We start from the raw sequence: 24009 nt of genomic DNA, 5'->3' as shown, positions 1-24009 counted from the left end.
GCATACAAGTGTTGCATGTTGTGTGTGAAAATTATAGCCGACCTCTCATGCTTTGCCACCTAAATGTCCCGTCTGCTTTTCGGAGGTATATGCACAGTGCTGGCTTCACGCACATGTAGTAAATATTTTCGTAAATTCTAGGCCTTGCAGTGTGCGGGCTTTTAGGATAGATTCATATATACTCAAGTGGACATCTCTACTAGCATACGACAGTTGGTTCCAGAGCTAAATCCGTTACAGATCCTGAAGATGTGAGTCATGATTGTTTGGTTTCTTTTCTGAACCACTGTGGGCCATCAAATTGTAAGAAATTCTTTTTTTGTAATTTCTATCACCCTGTATTTTTAAAGAATTGTTTCTTTAACAGCCTATATTCTAATATTCTTGCAATGAAAATCATCGCAACATAACCATAAATTTAAGTGAGGGATCCCTCCTTTGTGATAGCGGTTCTTTTCGCGTTACTTTTAGTTACAAGCACGTCCACCACAAATAGGCTATGGAACAATATTCTAGGGTATGTCATAAGGCGACTGCATAAGCGATGAAAAAAACTGATTTTCCTGGCATCAATATTCCTTCAACTTTATAAACGTTCTCCTTAGCAAGCTTTCCTACCATGATGCAATTTTCGCTCAGCAACAATCATTCACATCCTTCTGCGACAGCCGCAACCATCACCTCCTCATGGCTACTGAGTTCCGCTAAGTTGTTCACACCGTCAGGCAGTAGGATAGGCCTGACAGTAAGAGCCTTGAAACACTCTTAACGCAAGCGCCGCAGTAAAGAGACCAAAAATTTTGCCGGAACGAGTAACGAACGGATATCAAGGTGACTATTCACGAAAGACAATACCAACGCTTTGCGTCATGAGTACTTGACTGTACGTCCCTGTCTTCAACATTATGGCGCACCAATTCGCACAGTTCTGAGCAATACGAATTTATGTATCCTTTTGGTGCGATGCGGATTTGTGACGAAGAGTTAGCACTTGAAAACATTCATAGTGTTCAAAGCACAGTCAGTCTCGCACTGCACCTTGAATAAAACAAGACACATCAGCGAGTAAAAGTTGCATTTCGTAGCCTTTTGTCACCGAGAGAGCGCCTGCTGACGACATGACCACTGCAAACGTGAATTGACGGGAAGCTCGCGCCTCCAGTGCCTCTTACGTCATTCATTTATTTGGGGAAGGATTCGCTGACATTCATGCTTGTATACTAGTCTTCGCTTGCCCTTCAGTTTCGGCAAGGATTGTCGGAAACTTTCTACGCAAGTTTTTTCTGGCTTGTCTACAGTAGAATTCCTCACTCGTATTTCGAGCCACATATCTGCAAATAGAAACGAGGCAGCAGGAGTTTTGTTACTGATGTGCTGCAGAAATCACATACACTGTTAATGACACAAAAAAAAGGCAAAGGCGTTCTCACGCAAAAACCATTTGTCTGGTATTTAACACATATTATGTTAGAGAGAGAAAAAAAGGATGTATATCAAGGCTGGCAGGTTAACCAGAGGTCGTTCAGGTTGGTTTCTCTGCGTGGTGTCAAAAGAGTAGCGGGATAATGAGAGAGAAAAGCGTAGTTCTGTGCGGAGTTCCTTTGGAAGTACCGAGCTAGCAATGTTTGCTTTTATTCTAAAAGACGGCCCAGTCTATTCATCGCTGCGCACAGTACTTGCTTTTCTGCATGGTAACATGGGCGACGCAAAGGAGGTATGTGCATCTTTCGACACATCTGCACACGTCGTAGCATTTAGGGCTGTGCTCTATTCCAATCAAAGCATAGCAGTTAGTAAATGCGACTGCGAGCCACTTAGGGTACAACATGGCCTGCTCGCGTCTCACTAATCCAGGCGATAGGCAGTTGTAGGTCAACGAACAACGAACGTGGGCGCTGTTTTCTTTCCTTCGTTGAGCTTTCCATCTTGCGTGTTCACTGGCAGACGATGCAGACCCTCGTGCAACATCGTCAGTGGTGTACGAAACTGTTTCCTAAAAACCGTGCGACAGCAGATTGCCACGGGAAGACGAGAAAAAAAGCAAGGGTTTTAAAATAGCGCATTCGAATCCTTCAACTAAAACCAAAGTCGAGGTAGTACCTGAACGTTTCATACGTAATAAAGAGTATTCAGTTTTTATTTACTTCAGAATAAATAAGGACGTGCAGCAGCTGTAAGAAACGCAACAGGGCCTTGTGCTCTACGTCAGACTGCTGTTAAAAAACTCGATATGAAATAACATTTACTGCCGGCAGTGAAAGCGTTTTATTTTTATTTGGTCCCTGATGCGCTCTCCATCTTAAACTGCTGCCACCGCCACATCGATCCGAAAAAAGGATAGAAAGAATGACTGCTTGCTTCTATACAGAAACTGGTTCCCTCTATTTACTTATACTACTCCATGCGTGCTACTTCGACAATGTATTTTTTTTTCTTTTGCGTCATGTTTAGAATAAGGAGGGCGTATGTGCACGCGTGCGCAGGTAGTGTTTGCAAAGAGATACCCGCGTTGTGTTCAAGGTGACGTCTTCATTGCATTGGAAGGCACTCTTCCGTCTTCTCTGATGGCTCATACTTTATACATAGCTTGTAAATACGGGCTCTCTGCGCTTTCTCCTTGCGTATTCGTTCCAGTCCAGCTGCACTCGCTGCCAGCCGCTGCAGCTCGTGCGCACTTGACTGTCGTCGCACAGCTGTGTGACTTCACGGCTTCGGAACACCTGCGAGTCTGCCAAGCTCGTGACCATGTACGACGGTCCTGCCCCTTTGGCTGTGCAGTTCCCACTGTGCCTATAGCTGTTTATGTTCTCGTGTCTTTTTTGCAGCGCGTTAGAAAAACCACGGAGCTTTCTCGCGTGTCGACCTCTACCTCTTCCCATAGCATCAGAAATGTCATAAGAGCTTCGCGGTATAAATTTTAAGGCCTTTGCGTACATATGCTGCCGGAAATAGGTAAGCTAGTGTGGCAATAAGCTACGTGGCATCTCCAGCGCTAATAGCAACTAATCTCTGCCGGTGGGCTCTCTGCCGGTGGGCGATTGTCCATCGTTTTCTGTGAGACACTGTGCTGCGTTGGTGCTCCTTGAAAACATTTCACGGACAAAGGCCAACGCTTTCTATCAAAACAAATGATCGGTTCCCTTTTTTGCTTCCGCCATGAAGTGCAACTTGGCAAAAGCTTCCCACCATCGAGCCGATGGCCTCGCCACCCTTCACAGATGGACACTTAGGCAAGCTTCGCGTGCCACCTTATTTCGTCTTTTGTGAGACCACCCCGACTCCTACATCTTTGCGTAGTTCTCGCAACACTAATTTCGCCCCTTCTGTAATCCTAATTATTGTGATAGCAATAATATGAACGCGCGAATTTTCATCGTCGTCGTAGCCGGCGGCGTCAACGTCGTCGTGACGTTTCGTGAAGTTCAAGTGCGTAAAGACCCTGCGTGGCCCGCGCTCCGTACGCTGTGGGTGCGAGAAAAAGATCGCGACGGTGAGCCGAGCACGAGGATGGTTTCACGCGGCTGACTACAGGCTGCATCAGGTCAAAAAAGAATTTGCCGCAGGCGGGTACCGAGTCCACAAGCTTCGCATTTCGCGGTGTTTTTTCATCCACTTTCATTTCCAATCACTTCTCGTTTCTTTATTTCATTTATTAAGCACAAGTAATTTCCCCTATGATGTCCTTGGTGTCAGTGTTTGTTGGCTTCTTATGATATCAATAATTTAAAAAATCGGGCCCCTCGGTTAATCTCCTCCCTTCTCGTTTATTACACAACGAGCGTCTCGAATCCGGCATCATTGATGCCTTCAGGTAGCATCTGTGGGTTTATTGACCAGTCGCCTTCACCCAAAGAAATCGCGTTCTCGTGACACCTGCTGTAAAAAGGACGTTCCACGTCTGCCGCCAAGGTCTGTGAGTAGTGGCGCTGGCGAACACTCCCAGCGTTCTACTAGGAAACACAAATACCCAAGAAAGTGGATGGGGAAACGGTGCCGTGGTACCTCAATTGGTAGAGCATCGCACGCGAAATGCGAAGGTTGTGGGTTCGGTCCCCACCTGCGGCAAGTTGTTTTTTCATCCACTTTCATTTCCAATAATTTATCGTCTCTTTATTTCATTTATTAAGCCCAAGTAATTTCCCCTATGTTGTCCTTGGTGTCAGTGTTTGCTAGTTTCTTATGATATCACTAATAAAAGAAATAGGGCCCCTCGGTTAATCTCCGCCCTTCACGTGTACTATACAAGCATTATACGCAGAGGAAACTTTTTTTTGTTTTCTTTCTTTTCGCTATCCCCAAATCTCGCCTCCAATTATATGCGGGTCCGTATTATATGCAGGTTTTGATGGTATGAACCGGAGCCTAAGAAACTTAATGGTCTCGTTTCCAGCCCTTTCAAGCTCAAAACAAATCTTGCTACAGGACGCTGATCTTGGCAGCAAACTAATCGACTAACAACCGACAACAAAGATGAACCGAAAGTAAGTCACTTACCCACTACTCGGGGAGAGGACCGAAATCGGACAAAAGCGTAAAAAAACATCAAAGTACAAAACTAAAAGGAAAGTGGACATCGTAAGAAACAGTGCCAATGCTACAATAAGCATCTCTTCTTTATACTGCCGACGGTTTGATGACTACTGTTAAAACAAGTGTTCTCTTCAATGTTCACCAACGTCAGTATAGAACCTATCTGCTGTTGCATACAAGTTCTAAATCTTTGTTATCCTTCTAAGAGAACTTTCGCGAGTCTAAGCACCGAATGCCCTCCGTTCTACCACGAAAAATTTAAAAAAAGACCCTACAATTTAACGCTCACAGGGCAATGCACAATGCGCCGCAGGTCCACTCATATTTATATTAGTGGTTCTAAGCAAGACATTTCAAGCGTATTTCCATTTCGCACACAAGCAGAAGTATGCAGCTCAGTCGGTTCATGGTGAAGCTTGTAAATCAAGTGACATCTATTTCTTCAACAAGACGTATCTTACTATAGCTGAAGTCTCGGCTGGTGCTTTATCAGTGCTGGAACTCAGTGCTCCCTCGACAGCATTGTAGTACCTTCTATTACTGCTGCTCAAACAAGTGCTTAATGTTGTTATCGACTGTCAGTTGAGATGATGATAGTAATAATAATAACCATGTTCATGGTTCAAAGAATGGCCCGCACTCATAATAGGAGAAGGGCCAGGAATCGGGTGGTTGCACGCGCGGATAACCATAGGAAAGAATGAAGGACGGGTAATGTAAGATTGCGTTACATGCTAACTTTAATCCATTCTACAAGAGAACACCACCGAACGACACCTATCAAAAATCATCGTTAGCCTTTGTATGTGCACTCCAGGACGAAGGCGTCGGTCTGTGATCTGGAATTGCCTGTGTCTTACGACTTCAGACTCAGTCCTAGGTCGGCAAATTTCCTATACTTTCTTACCACTCCTAATTGCGATGCCGTCATTGTGCACTGCTTCTTCGATTAGTGCAGCAAACCACCGTTTATCTTATCTATTCGCAAAAGAATAGGCCCAACTACGCTCCTTTATCTGAACCAGAATATAATATATCAGTGTTCACACTCTAGTCAACTTCAGTATTTTATTATGCACTATTACAAATAGAATAATTTACTTATTTATCTAAAGTACCTCGAATCCCCATATATGAGATTTTACAAATGGAGTGAACAAGAAAAGTCGCAATTTTTCCAGGAATGTGAAACATTCATAGTGGTATCAAGGTATTAAACAACTACACGAAGCAAGGTTCGTAAATTATTGGCTGCATAGATTGCCGTAAACGTTGGCTTCCTAATCAAATTAACGACCATGGTGTCACGCGTGCACCGGCACACATGATCTAACCTCATTCGATGACCACAAACACTCGCTGTTACAACAATGGGTTGATGACGAAGGCTCACAGAGATGAGCAAACGCTTCTGCTGGCTCTCTATTCCGCGAGTCCCCGAAACTTGAGACTGCGCGACACCCAGCACTAGGCGTGCGCGAACACAGCGTACTATAAGCCACCGCAAACCTCGGCTCGCCTAGTCACTGCACGCTGGCATGCGGGTGGTGTGCGCGCTCAACCACGTGGACAGCCAGGCTACTCCGCGGCCTTGCTAGATGATTGGATGCACACTCACCTGCCCCTCCTCCCTCCGCAGCGCGTGCTTGGTGACGTTACCGCGCGTCACATTTCGCCCTCCGGGGCCTGCCTTCCTCGCGCTCTGTCACGAGACTCCCAACAATGGGCACACGAGAAGACCGTGTCAATCAAGCCACGTACCATCCGTCTCACTTGAAACTCGCCCGGATTTCCTCAAACCCACTGCATACGGTGCGCGGGGAGTAATGGGATAATATCGTACTTGGACTCTATGCGGAACCTCACGGTGGCGCCGAAGGCGACAATGAACATTCGCCTGGAGCGTCTCTATAATGTATATCGCAATAAAGTGACTTCATCTTACAAAGAACAAAAGTTTATTTGAGACGCATAATATATATATCAGTAGAAACATCTCTTGCAAATAAGGCTACATTTTTAAGAACTCACAGAGTGGATGGGTGTGTGTGTGAGAGAGAGAGAGAGAGGAAAGGGGAAAGGCAGCGAGATTAACCAGAGGGGAAGATTCGGTTTAGAGTGGGAAGAATTAGCACGGCATATCAATATAAAAATCTTTCGGGGGCATACTGAAAACAAAAATAAATGGATACGTGACAAGGAACAGCAAATTGGCAAATGGCCGCACAGCTTAAGTGCGCCACTAGTCATATACAAGATTTTTGAAAATAAATCAATACAGCAATCCGAGCACACATCACACAAATATGGACGCAGAAACTCCGTCATCTTGTACACAGACTAAATGAAGCATAGCAAGACGGCTTACAGACGATGTATTTTTTATTTTTTTTTAGCTGCGCCATTTTTTTTTAACACGGCCTATGGCAGATAGCACAAATGTAAATCTTGATCTAATTACATGATGAGGTGGCCGTTACACTTGCGAGAAATCAAAGTGTTCAATTGAATAATTAACCTAATTAAGCTAATGAAACTTTTAAACACTTGCTTTGCGCTACATATTTCAATCTACGAATTATAGCCGCTGAGTACGCACGGCGTATCGACTTGGAACGAATTCTCTGGACAGCGCCAGTTCTGAGATATTCACTTTCAAAGGGTCCGTCTAAATGCATTGGGGTTCTAGTTACTTTTTTTGCTTCAGTGCGCTAAACAGCGGTTTTTAAAGAAAATAATTGGAACGCCAATTCACTTGTCGGATCCTTTAAAAATTAATTTATTGGGACGAGTGCTTTCCGGAGAATTCGTTCCAAGTGGATGCGCGGTGCGAACTCAGCCTTTGTAATTAATAGATGGAAATATGTGGCATAAGGTAATTAATTTAAAACGTTTATTAGCGTAATTATTAAAATTATTCAAATGAACAATTCGATTTCTTGTAGCTGTAATGGCCATCTCATCGAGTAATTCAGATCAAGGGTTACAATTGTGCTAGGTGCCATAAGCAATCTTTAAAAAATTTCGTCCAGCTGAAAAAAACACCCTGTATAGCAAACAAGATACTTATTTTACGACGTTCACAGTTACTGATTAGTTGCACCAGAAAGCAAGAAAAAATGCTCGACTAGTAAATCACATAGCTACTTCAAGAAAATCTTAGTAAACCAAATCCCACTAATAAACTTAGTTCCATAGTCACTACAGTGTGAAGGAAGGGAAATGTGAAATGATTACGAGTAATTTACGAATGCTTGTATTATTTTCCTTGTGGTTATTCAGTGTAACAGTGAGAACAGATGCTAGGCTTGATTTTTCATAGTCGAAAATACCGTCTTGTCAAGTAAAATATTTGTCATGAAAGAGCTTGTTCACTGACCACACAGTCAAAACAAAATGACGTTTCAAGAACCGTACCGAATCTTTCGTCGCAATGCCTCTCTTTTTTTTTTCAGATTATCGTTCAGTTTGTATTTGAGCCTGACGATTGCTTCAAGAAAAGGACGAACATATGCGAGAAAGGTCTCCCTGCGGAGACGGATAAACATATTTGTCCACTTGCGCATGAATCTTGTCCTGAGGGTTTAGCGCGTTGGTTTCCATGTGCAATCTGTATTTGTAAATCACTTCTCAGTTTTCATAGACAGTTTACCTGAAATCCTCTTCGACTTTGAGAATAGCTCCTATACGTACGTGTCTATAAACTCTCCATCCCCCCACCTCATTTGCGCCCAGCCCTACAGCGGTATCGCGGAATTTCCCTAATTGTGTAATTGCTTGTACAGACCACATGGTAATACGTACAAGCTCCATTATGGGCTACCAAAAAAACAGCACAGCTGCTGTCCACCGCTTGATACAAAAGGTGCTCATATCCATAAACCGGTTGACCTGCAAGCAGAACAAAACCAGAAGCCACTTTTGTAAACCACTAAATGTGCTGCGTGCTGCGATAGCATTATCTAGATTTTATGTTATTCACCGATTGTCCATCTCCTTTATACTGTAAGTGTGAAGTGTGAATTTACGCTGCAGCTGAGTGAAAGAAATTGGCTGAAGTGGTGCTACTTTATTCGACGTGTAACAAAAATGATTTCAAGAGGGAGCGAAATAAATTTAGGAATGTCTTGAACCATGTTAACGGTGGTATAGAGGTTATAAACAGGGATAATGTGCTTCAGAAAGGCTGGCCAACGTTTCGACGGGAGGATCTATCTTTCTCAAAGGCGGCCTCGTCATCCTCGGCATGTTACTTTTAAAGGGTTAGTAGAATGACGTCACGTGCGGTTGTTGTCGGTGGCGGCTGGTTATAAAGGGAGACACTTCAAAGAGAATGAGCGCTGTCGCCTGACATCTGTAAGCGTGGCTCCTAAGACGAGGGAACAAGAGCGGGAGAATGGAAATGCGGGGAGAAAAGAAAAGAAAGAAAAGGAGAATATAAATCAATTCTCAGTGTGTCCTGTGTGTACGTAATATTCGTTTTTGTGTCCTCATTAACAGCAAACTATGTACCGATTGAGTATTGTAACTCGTGAAACTGTGTGTTAAGATAGTTTCTTTTTTTTTTTTTTGCTGCACTCCGCTACAATCTGACTTTGAGCAGTTACTGTTCGAGAAAAAGATTTCTGTAACAATGTGTGGGAGCTTTTATGAGTCATATACAGTAAAACCACTTTATAACGAAGTTGAGGGGGGAGCCTAATTACTTCATTATATTTATTAATGATATTCACTACAATATATGCCCAAGATCGGGCATAAATTTCAACATGCATTTCAAAAGAAGGCCTTGCGGCCCACAGAACTGCTACATGGGCACCTGCATGCTGAAATTTGAATAAAACAGCAAAATAAACTCCGGCGTTCTCAACACATGATTTCTTAGCCTGTGGCGCGATTCCCTTTAGCATCCATTAATATTAAACAGCGCCAAAAAACACACAGACAAGGAAGAGCACAGGACCAGCGCTGGTTCTGTGCTTGTCCGTGCGTGCGTGCGTGCGTGTGCGTGTGCGTGTGCGTGTGCGTGTGTGTTTGGCGCTGTTTAAAATGAATGACCCGTACCAAATAGCTCGCAACCAAACCCTTCTACGCCTTTACAATAGCTACTATCTGTTTCACTGCGATAATCTTTCGTTTCCGCTTTCCGATTGGCTCGTCTCTAGCATCGCGAAACCGGCTAAATGGCGACGCGGTTGAAGAAAATATGTTGCAAACTGCAACGCGAACAGTGCTCGTCGTGGTCGAGCAGCACGCGCGACACACAGCGAGGCGTGGCCTCCGAGGCGTGGCCTCCGAGATTGAGCCGTTGCTTCTGTGTAGCAGCTACCCGCAGTCGTGAGAAGGACCCTGTTCAACGGCGCGTTCAACGCAAAGACCCAGGAGATTTGAACTTCGGCACGTAATATGTGCTAAACCCTGCAGAAAACGATTTGTGGGGCCTGCAACGGTGGGGTACATCTTGTTTCGGAGACGAATATCATTTTGGTATATCTATGGTAGAATAATTTTACTTCCATAAAACCAGGTATCAAGTCTACGGGAATTCCAGGGGGAATTTCATTTCGTTATAATGAATAACTTCTTATCGCCCTCTTCGGCATAACGAGATCTGACTAACATATATTTGCTAATATATTTTTGTCTCAGCTTCTAATCTGAAATCAAGTATCATTATGAACAAGCTGGATTCGCTGTGATTGCAAATCCAGCTGCCAAGGCATCTCCCTGAATCATGAAGCGACCAATGTGTGATAATAGAAATCCACAACGGGAATGTCTAGAGTTGCATATTGCTTATGCAGTGTCGTTTTGTTGACTTGTTTTATTAAACATTCTTTGAAACCTTTGGTCGCTTTATTAATTCATTTGTATGATTAATTTTGCTTCATGTTAAGCCTGGCCCTAACACCTGTTATCACTTTTCTGGTCATCCCAATATTTCATTCATTAGTGGTCGGTTGTAGGATATGGTCCATAAGCAATGGTGCTGTCGGTACGGCGAAGCTTTTCGTTGCAAAGATTGCCAGGATTAGTAACATTCCCATTCGCTTCTTCATTTAGATGGTAGCAGGGGACACTCAATTTCTTTCTAACAATGTAGAGATGGAATGGTACTTTGTTTCTAAATTCTTTAGTCTATGCCAAACATCCATGCAAGAAAAACTTCCGAGAAAGTATGCTGGAGTTCTTTATAATATTCGATCTGCACATCTCGATCAGCGTTGACAGGTAAAATAATTTTGCGTCTTCCCAAAGCATCGCACATGTGCAGTGATGCGAATTCTAGCCAGATCACTGAGGCTAAGAGGCATTTCGTTGGACAGTTGATATCGGAAGGAGACCGACGAACAGGATCGCAATGATGCGACTAAATTTTCGCTTCTGCAGGCTATTTAAAATGCCGTCATCTTTCTGCTGGTGCTTTCTATGACAATACTGCTCCCGCTGTGAATGGACATGTTGGTAGGTCTTGCCGCCATATTTCCAACTACTCCATCACCCAATGAACAAGTGATGCTTTTTAATTCGGTTTTTGTCACAAAGTGCGTGCCCGCGCCCCTCTCGAGTTGGCCGCCGTTGCCGCCGCAGCCGCAAGGCCGCTTGCACGGCGATGGGGGAGAGCGCTCCCCTTTCTCCCCGAGCTCGCCCGACCGGTTGGTCACGTGGGTCGCCTGAGCGTGACGAGGGACGAGGTGGCTCGGCGAGCCGGCAGAGCGGTTTGGAAGACGGAGCAGCGTGGCCGTGCACCGGGAGATGCACGGCCATGTGGTCGGCAGGCTGAAATCTCCAGGTCGAAGTCTTCACCGGTCGAGCGACAGACGGTGGAAGTCCGTCAAGATCTTCGGCAGCGAGGTACCAGCAGCCCGACGCTCTTCAGATCGGGGTCTCGGCAAGCACGCGACAAATAAGCCTCGTGTTCCAGCCCACTCTCAGAATTTCCGCCGGACTGTATCTTGTTAATTGCGTTTAATCTTTCATTTAATTATTCATCGCGTGTTAATTCTTGTATGTTTTGTTAGTTTAGTGTTTGCCGCGTTTATTGTCGCGTGTAATTTTCATTTGTGTCGCGTAATGTTTTGTTATTTCGCGAGTCTTAGGCGTTCTCAGGTGGTGGGCTTTGTGTCGCGCGAGTGGCGTCAGGGCGTGTGTTGTGTGACCCGTACGCCTTCGGCGAGCTAGGACCCACTGCTTGTAGTTTGTATGTTCTTTTTTTCATTATATCTCGAACATGATTTTACTTTATTAAATTGAGTGTATGTTTTTACCTCGCCTCCCGTCTCATGCCTCTGGTTCACGGTCGATCAGGCATGGATCTTATCGCCGGTCAGCAGTCGAACCATCAGTAAACGCACGCGGGGTGGGTTTGTTGTCGCCCCATCCCCTCCGGTTCGGAGAGTGCGACTAGCTTACACCAATCTTTGACAGTTTTATTGCTTTGACGGTCGCATGAGCGTTAAGTCGTTCTGACTAGACATTGTGCCACCACGTTTTATTGCGATAGCAACTATATGGACACTCCAAGCGCATTTATACCTTCACCGTCGTCGTGATATTACGTATAAAGTCCAAACACGATCGCATCGTCTCCGTACGCTGTATTTAAGAGTGAAAGCTTGCGAAGGTCAGTCCACGATCTGAGCTCACTGTCGCGCGAGGGAGGGAGGCGCAGCGAAAGCGCGCCGTCTTCTGTCGCGCGCGAGGCAAGGGGGGTAGGCACGGGGGTAGGCAAGGGAGGAAGGGAAGCAGAGGGGGGGGGGGGGGCTTCTTCTCTGGCGGCTGCTGCTTAGGCACGGCCGCGCGGGCGACGTGTCTTGCAAGCCATCTGCGATGTGCACAAAGTGCGCGCCCGTGCGGGTCTCATCTTAAAAGCGATTTGTGCTGTGCACAATGTAGGCGGAGTGCCGATAGCTTCGTATGCCCTGTGTTTTCGGCGTATACTTCGCGTTACAGCGAGAAACAGCACTAAGGTTATTTCGCTCGCTCCTGCTGCCGCGCTTACTGCAACCTTTTGACAGCGAGTTCCTGCAGTCATTGAGCAAGATGCGTTCATGTTTAACTGTGCGCGCGTGACACCGTGCTTGTAAACGAATGTGTGGAAGTTTACAGGGCCAGTTGAACATATATGCTTATTTCGTATAGCTGGGTGCTAATTTGCTATCACAATCAATGCTTTTCTTTCGGGCGAAACTGCCACTTTTTAAAGAGCTTTAAAATTTCTTTGTATGCCACCCTGGAATCCTAAAGGAATGCCACTCCAGAAAATGTAGGGCCACGGTACGTTAATACTGACTAGAAAGTGTCATAACTTCGTCTTCAAGAATCTGTTCAAACGGCTAAAAATTAATTTTAGAATAGCTACAAAACTTATCGCAAAATGTTTATAGCCGCTTTCAAAACGGCTGCAGGTGCTGCAAAACATCTTAGAGTCGTTTTCAAAAAGCTGCGAAACGCCTTATATCGCTGACTTGATGGTGCATTAGATGATTTTCATGACGGCTGCAAGACGCTTTAAGATATCCGGCAAAGTGGGTAACACGGCTACAAGACGTTTTTAAATGTTGAGGAAATGTCTAGAAGATATCTTGTAGATGTTTTCAGGAAATTGTCAAGACATCTTTCTAATCTTTTTAAGACGTCTTATGAACGGCTAAAAGACAAATGCGACGTGCTGGCTGCAAAAATGACGAAGCGAAAGGGACGAACCGTCAACTCCGCACAATGATATCGGTGGCGAAGCCGAGCAGGTATTCTGCGTTTTGTTGCGTTCATGAGGGTCATGCGCAGGCATACCTGCGCAGGCATACACGCTATCGTTTCTGTTGAGGTCTTGTGTGTATGCACTGGTCGCTGCGGAACTCACAGTACTTACAGGGTGCTAACTCCAACATCGTCCCATTGGTCTCATATTGGACATCATCCGTGTGCGATGGTTGCAACGTCAATGCCGGTGCTACCGATCATACTAGCCTTGTGAGATGCCTCGTAGCCTCCAGAGCACTGTTCCTACAACCTTGCATGTTGCATCGTGCCAAGACGTCACAACCACGCATAGCTGTCAAATCGTTCGATGTGTTCGCATGCATGTTAACCTTCCTTTTTTGTCAATCCCTCGCCGTTCAGGCGAAACTGGCTAAAATTTGCGGATAACGTTTACAAGGGGACGTGTTCAGATGCAATATGAAGCCCTCTACTGCAGTACCTTCTATTGGTCGTCCAGCACGTGCGTTTTCTTTATTTAAACCTGTGACATATTGCAGCCACGTTGCTCAGGTACAACGTGATTAGTTCCAATCCAGCCCTCCGACCTCACCCTCTCTTTCCTCCACTACCACCTCGACGTGTCGGTTTTGCTTTGAACCGTTATAAATAAATTTATTTTAGTCATGAAGTGGAGCATTAAATAATGTCCGAACACTATTCCTATCCTGAACACATGGAAGGAACTGAAAGAAAAGTGCAGTATCCTTCTCTGACTAACCACAGAAGTCAAGGAGGAATTACGTAATAAAACCTGATGTTTAGGTCTGCCTGCACACTCCACATCATGATGTCCGTGCCTCCTGATATATGTGCAGAGAGCACGCTGTTTTGAATATTCAAAAGAAAACATCGTTGTCGCCATTTCTATGTACGGTTACTTTCTCTCTTCTCTGTCTCTCTCATTCTATTAGCATGCAAGAAATAAGGCCGCAAAATGCAGGCGGGTTTGACTACCCGAAACAATCAACGCTCTCAATTTACTTACAGATCCACGCAACTGAGAGAGTGCTGAGTCAGTGAGTGAATTGGGGCACAGCCAAAGCCAGTGCCCCAATTGGCGTTTTACTTCTTTGTGGCTACAGCAATAGGAGCAGGAATCCTACTTGAGTGGTGTGAGGGACAGTTTCATTTCGACTGCGTGGTTTGCCATTCAGCATATTACGGCTAAATAAATTCAAATAAAAGCGACATAATTTGCCTGTAGAACTTTTTGTACATAATTACGATAAACCATCCAAGAGAGGACGGAACATTCGTATACCGAAACCACGAGCATCAGCTGCGGCCACTGGCTTACCTGGATAAGCGAGCAGAATTGTGTCATATTTGCCGGAGATGATCCTCGGGTCGGCCAGTGATGCAAATGTTCCATTGATTGTCACATTTACCCTGTTAGAGGAAAATGTATTGCCTCGGCTGTGTGAGTTTAACAGCGAAATTTTGCTGTTTTACCTGTTGCCCTTTAGGTAAAAATGTCTTTCAAATAGAACAAAAGTGTCCGTATTCTTGAGCTTCACGTCAACTTTGCATTCGAGTTTTAATCGCTCGGTCGACCTGAATGTCCATATTGCTTCGTCTGTGTCGAAAAACTGTAACAGAACAACGAAGAAGAAAGGCGTATTTTACCGAGATTGTCAACCATATGCAACTGTTACTCAAACAACAGTGTACTGTTCGCAACGTATTTGTAACCATTAATTCAGCGACAGAGCAAAGTGTGATTTATATGAATGTTCGCTCCTAACATGCCAGGCATAATATACATAGAGTCAACACGAAATTGTTCTACATTTCTTGAAAATGGTACATGTTTCCGTAGCTTGCTTGGGAATCTGGGAAATTCCAGAATGTTCTATCGCAAGCTCAGTTTCCCGCCACGTGTATTGCGAATGGCGAGAAGAAGCGAATTGACGCAGCCCCCCCCCCCACACACACACACGCACACGCGCATGCACACGCACGCACACGCACACACACGCACACACACGCACACACACGCACACGCACGCACGCACACGCACGCACACACACGCACACACACACACACACACATGTGCGTGATGTCGAAATTGCCACATAAGCATACATGTTTCATAATGATAACGGCGTACATGAACAGCAACGGGTAGGGTTCTCTGCACCAGCTGTAGTTAACCGAAGTAAATTTATTTTAGAAGTAACCAAGTACTGTTATTGTGTAAGACTTGTGGTGCGAACAGTTACTATTTTCTGTTCTATCTCTCGCAGTCACCGATCATTTTACCGGATGTCAGCAATGAGTGTTGAAAAATGTGTCATAGTTCAAAGTAAAACTAATTCGCATGCGCAATATATAATGAAAACAGTCTCAGTTTCGCCCGACAGGCGAAGCAGTGCTTGCGATAGGAAATTATCAGACAGCTATGCGAAGTAAGGTTAGTGGCTTTATCAGCTGCATAAGCTGCTGTAAACTTTCGCGTCTAACTACCTCCGGCCGGACTGCACCGACGCGAAGTGCCTCTTCTGTGTCGGTTGTAGCTGGGAGTAGCCTTCACGAAAGCCTACTCCGCACTAATTGAAATTGCTGATAGTCCTGCATGTGATGTTTGCGGATGCCAGGAGAACATTGATCACTTATCGTACCACTCTCCTAAAATAGAAGCACAAAGACAATATATGTCCGGCACACTGAGAAAACTAGATGATCGTCCTCTGAGTCAAGAGACAGTACTAGAGCACCGTCCCCACCGATCATCGGCGCAGTAGGCAATGAACGCACTTTTGTGCTTTCTGAGAACGTTTGGTTTGCACGAGCGTCTTTGACTCAATGACTCTCTGCGCACGTCTCTATAGCCTATCTCGAGCGCGCACAAATCCAACTTCCTTATGAACCTGCCGGTGGAGGCTGGCTCAATGGGAAGTACAGTCGGAAGAAAACATGGACTCCCATCAAGCGATCCGTTCAACCCCGACACCCATTGGTTCCCCGATAACCCCGTCTCCCACCGCTGCCTCGAAACGACCTTAAGAAAATCATTCGTCCCCGAGAGGGACAAAACCTTGCCATCTGGACGACGTCACAGGTTGCTGAAGGCATCAAGCTGGCATGTCACCTCCCCACCACTGAGCACGTACGGGCCCTTACTGTGAGAATTTACCGACTACAAAGCATCGCTATTGCTATCGCACCAAACGAAGCTATGAGCATCCATCACATCACTGCAATTCACCTGGGGGGTCCAAAATTCGCAGTCACGGCATACGTGGCGGCACCCGACAGCTCCGTCAAAGGGGTCCATTCATGGCCTTCCCGCAGGAACTCCCACAGAAGTCCTCATTAACGGGCTCTGTGCACCTGGCCGAGAAATCTTACACGCCCATATGCTGGGACAAACCGCTGCGCAGTCACCACATTCACTGGCAAGGCTGTACCCTTCTACATGCGATACTGCAGCGGTGAAGCACGATGCAAACCATACCGACCAATCACGCATTTCTGCCGCATCGCCACAAAGTCCGCCATCGGACCCATGTATGCACAACTCCAGAAGCAAGAGAGGGATAACGGCCGCATCTATGGAGCCCCTACCTCTACAATACAACGCCATACTACAACACCACAGATTGAACAGACGGGAATACCCACCTGCACACAAGACCCTCCCACGTGAAGACGCCGTAACATGGCGACAACTACAAACCAATACATACCCCCATTTAAGCAGACCTACACGCAATACACCCTACACTATATTCATACAAATGTCCCCTTGGTAACGATTACGCTTCCCTATGTCACACCACATGGGCGTGCCCCAACGTGAAGGCCGCCGCGCAAATACCCAACCCCACACCCGAGCAGCGGGAAGCCGTGCTCACTAGTTGGGCCCCTCGTAACCAGCAGCAACTGGTGCAGCGGGCCCGGGAGACAGCAAGAGCCGCAGCAGCCGTGTACTTAGGGCGCCTCCCGCACAAGCAGAAAGACACCTGGTTGTCCTTTCCTTTTTTTTTAAATAAATGTTTCTCCTCCTCCTCCACCTCGCCTGGAATGTCCATGTAATTGCTATCGCCATTTTAGGGGCTGCCCCACGCAATGTGGGAGAATCTGGGAGTTATGCTTCTGTGCAGTGTCGTTTCCCGCTTGCCGAGCGCTACACGGGCGAGTATTCTTACTCAATTGTACCATTAGAAACGCTGCCACCCAGCAGAGGATCACCAACGAAAGTTATAGTAAATGTGATACAACATGCTTTTTTACATTCATCATCACCATTATCAGTATCACCATCATTATCTGTTTTTACGGTCACTGCATGAAGGAAACCTCCCTCATCAAGCTCCAATTACACCAGCCTTGCGCCAGCTGACGGCATACTTGCAAATTTTCTAATGTCCTCACGTTATAGTCATCAAACTCGGCATTTATCTCTCATGTGCTCTCCTTCGTTGACACGGGTGATTGCTTGCTCACAAAAATGCCAATTAATCTAGGCTAGCGTTACCGAACACCAATTTAATCCTTCCCAATGTGTTCAGTCGAACAGTTAAGGACTCCAAGATGGCTTGTAATAAGTGCAATGAAGCACAAGCGGATTCATGTGCAGCCGATATCATCATCAAAAGCCTGACGCTTGTTCTGAAGTAAAAAATAGAGACAATAAATACTAAAGCAGCGTTTTGTACCTTGTTAATATACTATATACGTAGAAGTTGGTTCTGCGGTAGCTTACAAATACTTGGCCACTTTTATAGTGTTAATGAAGTTAAACTCTGGCGCTTCACGTGACACAAATGATGGTCTGCTTATGAGGCACGCCGTAGTGACTAACTCCAGATCAATTTCGACCACTTGGAGTTATTCAAAGCGCACCCAATGCACGGAACACGGGCGTTTTTGCATTTCGCCTTCATCGAAATGTTACTGCCGCGGACGAGATTCGATCCCGCAGCCTCGGGCGTAGTAGCGCAACGCCTTCGCAGCTATGCCTCCAAAGCAGGTCTTCCTTAGTCTTCGAAATTAAAGCAACCATAGCAGTGCACCAACCTCCTCTGAGCGATATGCCTTGCTGCAGCGATTTCTACTGCGGGTGACACCACCTTCCGACGCTGTGGTATTCAAGCACCAGCACGCATTAGGTGATATTCCTGTATTGTTATCACGAAAGTAGGAATATGTTTAGGATTTTATAGATGCTGAGGCACAATTCTCCCATTTTGTTCTATTATATGTGTTTTCTCCACGTGGTTACATTCCCGTGCTACAAGGCCCACCTTCGTTCTTTTAAAAATATAATTTCTGTGTTTCACGTGCCAAAACAAGGCAATGATTATGAGGAACACCGTAGTGGGCGACTCCGCATTAAATTTGACAATCTGGAGTTCTTCGACGTGTACCCAATACACGCCACTCGGGCGTTCTTGTATTTCGCTCCGATCAAGAAGGCGGCCACCGCGGTGGCGAATCGAACCCGCGACCTCGTGTTTGGCAGTGCAAGTTCATAGCCACTGCGACACCACAGCCATTCTCAAACACAATGATAGAGAACCAGTGCCCGTATTCTGAAAAAAAAAGCTATCTTGCGCTAGAACCGTTCGAAAAGTGCCCATGCCAGGCAATGGTCATATTCTACCTTTTATGTCGAGGGTGGTCGTTCACTGGCAAACTTCCCTTACAAACGAAAGGCTTAGTGAATTGGGCTGCGCTTCAGCCATTCAATCATAGCTGATATTCGCCGTCTCTTCTGCTTGAGCCGGCAGTGTACACAGTGCGGTACAACATAATTTGAGACAAGTGAAACCGGCATCGCGACGGCCGGCAGCATGACGCCCACGCTCGCTCGTAGACACTCACAACAAATTCTTTTTTAGCAATACTGGTTACAGTTCGCACCCGTACTCGTCCTCCCTTTGACATCAGGACACAGACCCCGTAGCATGGCAGACGATTCTTTGTCTATTTCGTGGTTTACGCAAGCTGCACAACGCATTGAAGATAGTGAAAATGCCTTTTTATTCTGAGTTCTTTAAATCCTTCTTCGTTTTCCTTATTTACGCGGCAGCCTACATTCCTCAGTTTTGTTTAAAATGCACAGACCTCTATGTGCCAGCAGTTAACCGCAGCGCCAAGAAACGCTGTTCTCACCGAGGTGATCCGTACCCCGTTATAGTCACTGTGAAATTGGAGACAAGCCTCTTGCTGTTCCAAAGATGGCATGTCTGCCAGCGTTTTCGCCGTCTAACTTTGAACCGTTAACGGAGCGCAGTGCACAACGAGGAGAAAATTTTACTCGCGGCCGAAAGGTAACATGACATCGCGTTACACCAAAGATCAGGCACCCAATAACCGGCCGCCCCAAAACAGACATGCGAGTGTTCCGTGATTCCACGTGTCTTCACTAAATATCACTTTATGGCATTGGAGATGCAAATGGACTGCGCATTCGTACTTACTGTTTTTATGTCACATGTGGTGCATGAGAGCTGGCTCAATGTGCTCACGTCACCTCTTAGTCGCACCGCCGCCGGCAGTAATAAAAAGAAGGCGAAGAAAGTAGGCGATTTTTTCCCACTTTCTTTCATGATATGCTCGTTTCGTGAAGGGAGTACGTCCTGAACAGCACCAGCTGCTTCTGCTCCTCGATTATTTCAATGCAAGTGAAAATTTAAAAAAATATATTTTCATCCAAATAGCTCATCCATTTTACTGACGTTCAAAGCATTCTTATCCTTGAGAGCTGAGAATAGCCACAAACATACATATCCGAGACAATGACGAGACCTTTGTGGAATTATATCTTTTTCCCGGTGACTAAGCCCGTCGGAAACGAATGCTGTATGTGTTTGTTCGTACCGTCATTGCCGCTATCTGCTACCTTTTTCGTGTAAGGTACAGTGACTGTGTCTTTTCAAGCGAGCTCTGGTCACAGCCACGCGTTCACTTATCGAGAAGCCCGCCTCGTGTGCAGGACGTAAAACGCTGCGTCCACAGACGACGTCCTTGCGTTCTGAGAGTTTGCACTGGCCATCTGCAAGAAATCAACGCGTGCGATTTGTCCACGCAAGCGAATGCAGACCCATTCGTTCTGACGGTCTCCTCTATCACGAAACCTCTTCTCGCATTGCTCTAACACCCACCAAGTTCCCACTCCTCGGCGTCATTAAGACTTGAGTGAGCCTCCGTCGTCTAAGGTCTCGACTCATGGACGTTATGCCCTATAGGCTCCGTACAGTCGAGTTTGCGGCTGCTCTCGTGCCATCTGCCGCAGCCATGCGACACCACTGCGAAGGTGGCTCAGCTGATCGGCCGGCTGAACGCGTATTACTTCACGCGCTTCAGTTGGTTACTTCAGTTGGTTGGGGCCGTTTTGCTTTCTTAATTAGCCCTCCCCCCCTTTTTTTAGGCTGCGCCTTGCGACATTGCAGTGGCATGCGCTTCGTGGGCAAGCGTCGAACTTACTGAGGCGCGAAAAAGAACAAGGGGAACCGGCGATACTGCTTCTTAAGAGACACACTCAACCACAGGCCAGCACTCGTCCTGTGGTCTTTTACCTCGTCCGTCGTTTTGTCCGCGCTGTTACCATTATAAACGCATACCAACTCAGCCACCTTTCCACTTTATACGAAGGCCAGCCCGGCATAAATTGTTGCATGTTTCCTGGCAGGCCTTACGAACTAGAACAGCGAAAATAATGAAAGCTGTAAGGGGAGTTAAGTAAGTCAGCTCCTGTCATCACTTTTGTGAAGAAAGAGGGTTTGTTTTGTAAATCGTACTACACATGCTGGTTTCGCAGCTTGTGCGACGCCAGCGGCCATGGCCGGGTCAGCTGCTCAACATTTAAAAGATATTTGCCACGACTGTGCTGATTTGACGAATGTTTGGAGTAACCTTAGCATTTGATCAAGATAACTCGGGTGTGTGTCATGAACAATATTTTATCCTGAGGAAGCCTAGTTTTAGGTGGCGAGCCCTCACTCATAGATCATACTCGTTTCGGCTGCTGGCATCAGTGGCACAGTTTCACTGGTCCGATTTTTCTTGCCACTTTACACTTGCGAAATCGCCTTGCAAAAACAAAGCGCATATGCAAGCAAACGAATTCGCAAGCGGTGTCAGACCTTGTGAATAGGGCATAATGAAATTCGATCATTGCGCATGATGAAAGACGAACATTCGCGCGTCGTATGAATTCAAATCTCATTATTACTAAATCAAATTTTTCAGCTGCCGGTGGCTCCGAACGGGTCCTAAACGAATCAACCAGGATATGCAGAATACGCCCTGAGCATTTTGTGAATGAAGGAAGAAGCACAATCGAAAGTCATCGTAACAACAACCCGACGCTTCTTCCGGACGTTTACAAAGTGCGGCAAGCTGACGAGAATAATCTGATGAATAAAAAGACCTGATCAGTACAGGCTCGTTTGTCTCACTTGCCGCGCGAAGGGACTCGTTCTGCGCGGATTACGCAAATTTTTCCCGGGTCAGGTCACATTCCAGAAGCATCAACGAGATGTCCCAGAAGTTATCTGACGGTGGCCGAAATGTCATTTTTTTCGAGTTGAGTTGCAGACTAGCCTTGCGAAAAATACCAGGGGTCGCTGAGAGTTGCTCAAGTTGTGTGCTGAACGTAAGCGAGAACAATGTAACGTCATCCATGTAGTAAAGTCATGTCGGTCATTTAAACCCTTGAAGTAAAGAGTCCCATCATGCGCCCAAAGGTGGCCGGAGCATTACATAATCCAAAGGGCATAATTTAAGATTTGTAATGTTCGCCCGGCGTTATAAAGGCTGTCTTTTCACGATCGGTATCATCCCCGCCAATTGTATAGATAGCCGGACCGAAGGTCGGTGGGTGAAAAGTACAGGCACCATAGAGACAATCAATGGCGCCGTCTATAAGGGGTAATGGGTAGACATCCTTCTTTGTGATGCGATTACGTTGGCGATAGTCAATACAGAATCTCCACGGGCCGTCTTTCTTTATCATTAACGCGACTGGTGACGCTTGAACGCTCAATGACGTATTTCACTAGCATCTTGTCCACTTTTTCTTTGATCCCTTGACTCTAAGCTGAAACACGGAAGGGTCGTCGACGAGTTTGCTGAGCAGCTTCCTGTGGGTACGATGTCTGACAAGGCTTGTCTGGCCTCAGGGAGGGTCATATAGGCAAAAAATGTCTCTATAACAAAACAATAAATTGAAGAGAGCTGCAGCTTCGGCAGACAAGTGGCCTGGGGCAATTATTTTTCTAATTTCATCTTTAGAATCAACGTTATGAGTTCACAAGACTGTAAACGAATACTTCCGCCTCTAGCTATGAAAGAACCGCTAAGTCGATACACAGTTGAAAACATAAAAGCGGAAGTCATAAACACACTGTCTCGCTGTGATTTTGCCTAATCGAGTTGTATAGTGTTACAAATGACAATGGTGCTAGCATGACTAAAGCTATCCGTCTTCTCGGTGCAGAGGACGAGGAACCCTGCGCGTCCAATTATGAAGAGGAAGCCGATTATAGTAGTACCCACTACGGTGCCTTCCAGCTGTTGAACGATCCTGAAAGAAGCCCGATATGTCTTGATGAATCTGGTTTTCGGGGAGGATCCAAGTGTGTGGCTCAAGCATTGCAATTATCTGTAAGTGATGATCTGAAGATGTCGCGCTCAGCCCATATTATTCAAGAGTGCCACACGCTTGTAAAGAAGCGGCGCGTTCAGTCTGTCATGTCACTAATCTGAAAATGTAACTAAAGACGCCAATCAATAGTTTAGAACGCAGTTGATGCCCACTGATCATATGCGGGCAAGATTTGTTTAGATGGAGGAGTTTGTTGAAGGCATTGTCTCTAGAGAGGAGATCTTCATTCAGACACAAAATACGTGTGGGCAAGTAGTAGAGGCCGCATAATGTTTAGCGCCAGCAGAGGAGGCTGCTAAAGTTCTTCAAAAAGAACAGCTTACAATCGACGACTTCTGTGGCGCATGGCTACGGTGTTTGGTGTACACATCAAAAATACCTTTGCCATTACTACAACGTCTGACTAAGTTCGCGAGAGACTACAAATGACAACTAAGTCAGATGGACGTTTTCTGCGCAGAAATTTACCTGGACCCTCGCTATCGAAGTCTTGTCTTTGTCAGCGAAAAACGTAAAGCTAGCACGCATCTGGTAAAGACACAGGGCCAAATGAAGGCCCTTCGAGGTAACGCCCACATCAGTTCTGCGTATGCTGATTTATCAGCTCCAGAAAATCAAATCGACGGCCTAGATATTCTTAAATAAGGATAAAGAAATTGAGGAAGGTATGGTTGCTCACAAAAGCAGTACCGTAAGGCCTCTTGACCTGAAATATCTCATTGAAATGCTTCATGTTAACCGGCTGATTTCAAGAGACACTTACTTGCTACAGTATTGGGGGAGGGTGGAAAGCACGAGAGCCAGAACACAACAAACAGCCTCACGTTGCTCTCGGAGTGCCAGCTACACTAGTAAGGGTGGAGCGAGCCTTCTACGCACTAAAATACTGTTACAAGCATGAAACTATTTACAAGATGTATTTACAAGTACAGAAGGTTAGCGGAGACTGAAAAGGGCCCAGCCAGGCTGTATCAACTTTTTGTTCTCGTCACAACCGCCATCGTTCTCGTCTTCACCTCATCGTAACACGACCCCCGGTGGCAAAAGCATCAGCTCGGCACATCAAACGGGACCATCAGGAAAAACGTGGTAAGGCTTC

At 45.9% G+C, this 24009-nt stretch overlaps 1 long non-coding RNA gene across 1 annotated transcript; it reads right to left on the bottom strand.

The window, feature by feature from the left end:
* Positions 1–1121: 1121 nt before the first annotated feature.
* On the bottom strand, positions 1122–19873 carry LOC126534032 (uncharacterized). The gene is made up of 5 exons (XR_011895492.1): positions 19723–19873; positions 14746–14882; positions 14591–14682; positions 8335–8421; positions 1122–1331 (listed from the first exon to the last, which is right to left on the bottom strand). It is a non-coding gene; the product is annotated as an uncharacterized lncRNA (long non-coding RNA).
* Positions 19874–24009: the final 4136 nt, after the last annotated feature.

Source organism: Dermacentor andersoni, chromosome 7, assembly GCF_023375885.2.
Source record: "Dermacentor andersoni chromosome 7, qqDerAnde1_hic_scaffold, whole genome shotgun sequence".
NCBI classification, from domain to species: Eukaryota; Metazoa; Arthropoda; class Arachnida; order Ixodida; family Ixodidae; genus Dermacentor; species Dermacentor andersoni.
The sequence above is the reverse complement of the archived record's forward strand: the minus strand, read 5'-3'. Positions and strand labels throughout refer to the sequence as shown.